This window comes from Papaver somniferum, chromosome 5 (genome assembly GCF_003573695.1).
Source record: "Papaver somniferum cultivar HN1 chromosome 5, ASM357369v1, whole genome shotgun sequence".
NCBI classification, from domain to species: domain Eukaryota; kingdom Viridiplantae; phylum Streptophyta; class Magnoliopsida; order Ranunculales; family Papaveraceae; genus Papaver; species Papaver somniferum.
Window position 1 is genome coordinate 123,164,900 of NC_039362.1, and position 5,404 is coordinate 123,170,303.

At 34.9% G+C, this 5,404-nt stretch overlaps 1 pseudogene; it reads left to right on the top strand.

Annotated features, from left to right (window-relative positions):
- Positions 1-1,765: 1,765 nt before the first annotated feature.
- LOC113277757 lies at positions 1,766-2,548 on the top strand (annotated as a pseudogene).
- Positions 2,549-5,404: the final 2,856 nt, after the last annotated feature.

A 5,404-nucleotide genomic window follows, 5' to 3' on the forward strand; every position in this document is an offset into this window, starting at 1 on the left:
TTCAAGTTTGCGAAAGAAACGAACTTTGTAAACTTATATACTCTTATATTACGTAAAGTTCGGTTAGATCAAAATTGCATGCAGTTTGCGAACCAACCGAACTTTGTACACCAAAGTGTAGTTGCAGGAAATCCTACAACACACCCCTTATATTATCATGACTATGATTTCTAGATCTACACTTATTTGATATGAAAATAAAGATACAGATAATGAAAATAGAAAATAAGACACAAGATTTACGTGGTTCGATAAATGTGATATACATCCACGGGGTTAGGGATCTTCACTATGATTGTTTGTAATTACATATGGATTACAATTGAGACTCCATTAATGAGTATTTGGAGCTCTCTAGATCTAGTTTTTGGGGAAGAAGATGAATACAAAAGAGAAGGTTGACCTCCCTTTCTCTCTCTACAAAACGTGTCTCTCTAGAAAGTGTGTATCTCCTTTTTCTTTTTGATTATCCTCATTTCTCTCTCTTGCCTTTCTCTTTATATAGATATTTAATAGTGGATCGCAGCTCATATGTAGTGGAGTACAACTTATATTCCCCCATTTTCGGATCCTGTGCTACGTTCTCTCAGGCTCTCATTACAATTTCACAGGCTCTGCTACATTCTCGCAAGCTTTACTATTGTGCGATATTTGGATCCTACACAAAGTTCGGTTAGTTGAGAACCAACCGAACATAACGCTGTAACTCCTAGAAATTATTAGAGAGTTCGGTAACCTGCGTGTTTGGAACAAGTAACCGAACTACACTTTCATATGTTCGGTTACTTGTTCATCTCACGGGGCAACCGAATTACAGCTTCAGATGAGTTCGGTTACTTGTTCTTCATATAAAGTAACCGAACTACAGCTTCAGATGAGTTAGGTTACTTGTTCTTCATATAAAGTAACCGAACTGTTCAAAATCCAGTTCAAATCCGGATCATTTTAAAGATTAACAAATATTCTAGGAGAGGATGGAGATGAAGAATCAGATGAGTTTTCATCATTTGAATACTCAAACTTAGTGAATTGGAAAAAAAATTTATTTTTCATGTTTTTCTCCTTCATCTTCTCTAACTCTACTCTCTCAATAATTCTACTCAACTAATAATTAACCCATCTTTTAATTTAATCTCATTAATTGTTTTCTAAATCATTCACTAATCATAACCTAAAACTAATTAAGAGGACAAATTAGATATTAAATAAATAACTAAATATGAGGTGACCTAGAATTACTTTTAATGCCTTTACCCAAAATAAAATCATGGTATCCCAAAAAGACCATGGTCCCCAAAAAATCGTTCTTCCCTGAAGCTTTATGGGTCATGTAATAATGACAAATGATCAAGTGGATTATGGGCCTTGTTGTTCTTTGCACAGCAACACATTCGTTCAGCAATAATCACTAGCAAAGATTATTTGTCCGTACCTCGTGACACTTCCAAGCTCCACCTCTACGTCGACGTACTTCATCCCATGATTCTACTTGAACTTTCTCGATGCATTATGACAATTTTGTCTTGTATATCCCGTGAATGAACCAAAAAAACTCGACCAACACACAACACCTTCAATATTTACTAGCACCGGTTCATATTTCACCCACGTCATTCACTTCTAGACCGTGAACGTAAAGACCTTCATGTGTCAGTAAATTAACGGTTTATACAAGTTCTAGTTCATCATGTGGACTTCAACCAATTCATGTCCAAATTTTCCTCTCTATATATACCATATTAAAACATATACTTTTCAACATCAATCAAGCAGCTTCAGTCTATCATCCACATTATTACATCTCTTTCTCTGCTCTTCAGCACTTCCTTTAGTTTTCATAGTAATGGCTACTGCTTCAATTAATCACTCGATCTTGGCTAACCATGTCAGCCGTGTCCGAACCCAAACACCAAGAAATGCTAGTTTCAGTGTTCGTTGCATGGCTGAGGAAAAACAACCACAACAACCAATGACAACCAGTAGTGGTACCACTCCACCACCAGCAGCAGCACAGACTCCAGTTGCAACTCCTACTTTTCCACCACCTCGTGCTGCACCCAAGGTTCGTTTTACAAGTCATATCTTAATTAAATTTAGACCAGTGTGATAATTACTGGTTGTGGTTTAGCTAATCAAAATCATTTTTATTTATGTCATGCAGAAAATGAGCACAAAGTTTGGCGATTTGTTAGCATTCAGTGGTCCAGCACCGGAGAGAATTAACGGCAGACTTGCCATGATTGGGTTTGTTGCTGCTATGGGAGTAGAAGTTGCTAGAGGTACTGACGTCGCAGCACAATTGGCTGATGGAGGACTTCCATGGTTTGTAATAACCAGTGTTGTGCTATCAGTGGCCTCTCTTATACCGTTTCTCAAGGCGTCAGTGTTGAATCAAAATCAGATGGGTTGATGTCTTCAAGTGCTGAAATGTGGAACGGTAGAGCTGCAATGTTGGGTTTGGTTGCATTAGTGCTTACTGAGGTTGCCAAAGGTGGAGCTCTAATTTAATTTTCATTTTAATTTACTAGGCCCTGTAAATGTTTTTGATCAACAATATATAAATGAAAGAAAGACAAAGATGCAAGAGAAACAACACTTGTTCATTTTTATTAACCTGTTAAACTTCTGCAACAAGTAGTGTGTTAAAGTTATATACCAGTATATAGGATTAGCATTAATTAGTTAATCATTTTTTATATTGATTTCAAAACTTTTTTTTGGAACTTTAAAACCCTATTTTTTAAAAGATTAATCTAACTAATACAACATAGTTTACATATATACCTTCGTATTTATTTGATTTTGTCGGCCCCATAGGGGAAACAGAAGTCTTCCCTTCTTTCTCTGATGACAAATCTCAAGAGTAATACAAAACTCCGGTAACAAAAAATATTTTTTCCAAATTTTCAATTACCTTAATCGTTTGCCACATGAAAACAAAATCTATCCAATTTTAAAACATTAGAATAACAATAGTAATTGCGAAGTCATCAATTGCCCTAACTTTTCTTTAGATTAATGGCTTAATTTCTCAACGGAGATGAGCAAGATAATAAAAAAAATAAAAGGAGGATTTCTTTCATTAAAAAAAAGAAGAAGGATTGCAGTTAAAATCTTTTCGATCTTTCTTAGGGTTCTATGTATCAAGATAGATTTATCTATGGTTCTTGATCAAACTTGATTTAAGTGCAATAAGATTAATGTTGGCCGAGCAACATGTTATAGATTAGTTTCGGTCTATGGAATTGGATTATAAAAAAATGACTTTCAGATGGAAAGTTAATTAAAGGAAAAGATTTTGAACTCGCACTGCGAGTTCAAAATGGAATTCGCAGTCCCATAGCCATTCGATCACTAAGATGTGACATCATCTAATTATGAGCTTAACCACAGTTAGATACTCGTAGTTGGTGTAACTGCCGTATTTTAAATTGATTTTTCATACATTCACTTATTGTGTTTCTTTATTACTGCACTAGATACCTCTCAACATGCACATGCAGACAAGTTTTTTCGATGCTACATATATATATACAGTACTTCATGAACCCATATACTAGCTAATATATTTCATTGCATCAACAAAAGAATTGCAGGAGTAAAAAAACAAAGAGACATAATACATGAAATTTTTAACTCATTTAACTCTATAGTTCTGCTGATACGACGGGTTGCTTCACCTTGAGTGTTCCTAGGAAATCCGTACAAGATTTCATGATTTTTTAATTGGAAAAATAGGTTAATGGCGTACAAATCTCATAGTGAAGCTGTGGACGGTAACAAAGTATCGATATCATGGAATGGTAGAATCTCCAGTTTGATATTAGAATTTTGTTGAATTGAGCTGCTTAAAGATAGTACTGTTGTAGGATCAGAATCTCGCAACAATAATATCTTAACGAAATTATCAACAACACAACACAACAGCGTCGCAAAACAATTTCAGAAATGATATAATAAACGACGTCAGCTAAAATCATGAGAAAAATGTGATGGTCCTGCGAAAATTAGAGAGTTTGCGAGATTAGGATTTGTAAGGTTGCGAGAATGTCGCAAGTCATGTTCGAAAATAAAGGACAGATTAGCTGTTATCCACTATGTATTTTCCTATAAATAGTCGTTCATTTGTAAAGGAAAAGAGAGAGATATTTTTTGAGTAAGAAACAAGTAAATGGGAGAGAGAAAGTCTAGAGCAGAGGTCATTCTTGATTCCTATATCTTTTCTTGTAAGAATATTCAAAGATTGATCAATAAAAATTAAGAGTGTAAATCTAAAAATGAGTTGAGTAATAATGAAATCATATGAGGGGTGTCGTGTAGGATTTCCTGCAACTACATAATGGCGCTAGAAACAGGGAATTGAAAGTTGAAAATTGTTGTTGAGAATGTTCAAATCAAGAAAGTGATTAAATAAATCAGTGAACCAGTTAAAAGAAAGATGATTAGAATTAATGAAGATGACAAAAGATTGGAGTGTAATATGATAACAAAAACGATGGTTAATGAATTCCATGAAAACATCAAAGGAAGAATACATAAACAAAATTTTGAAGGAAGTAAGGTTATGGCGGTAGAAAAGACATCACCCTTGAAAGATTTGGAAAAACAAAAAATTACAATCATGGCGGCAGAAATACCAAAAGAAAATTTGAACCACACATCTCCAATGGTTATTACAGTGCCTATTACGCGAAAAGAGAAGGAGACAACAAAAAAATCCACGGGAGAGTGGATATTGAACAGAACTTTAATCGATACGGGAAGTTCAGTGGATATAATATTTTATCATGCATTTCGGGGAATGGGATTCAAAGACGAAGAAATGTACAGTTCAACATATTTTATTCACGGCTTTGGAAAATCCACAAAAAAACCTAAAGGAGAAATAATGGTACGAATTCCACTTGGAGAGATCGAAACACACGTAACACTGTGCGTGGTGGATATGGAATCTCCATATAATATGTTATTAGGAAGACCATGGATACATGCAATAAAATCTGCAGTATCAACGTTGCACCAATGTATTAAATTCCCCACACCAAATGGAATAGGTGAAATCACAGGAGATGTTGACAATGCGAAATTATGTCATCAAATTGAAGTAAAGCATTATGAAGGACAAGCAAAAAAGAAACAATTTCGCAGAAAGTTGGCAAAGGAAGCAAAGAAAGAATAATAATTTAGAGTATATATGATAAGGGCAAAAGAAGGCAAAGGAATACCCAGCGAAATTTCGGAAGAAGGAGAAGGACCTGTGAAAACAATAAAAGAACCAACACCAATGGGAGAACCTAAACCCAGTTACACTGCCGCAGAACCAACAAAACAAATAAACGTTGGGACTATAGAAGAACCTCTAATATTTAGAATTGGAACCAAAATGGATGTGGAAGAAGAAGAA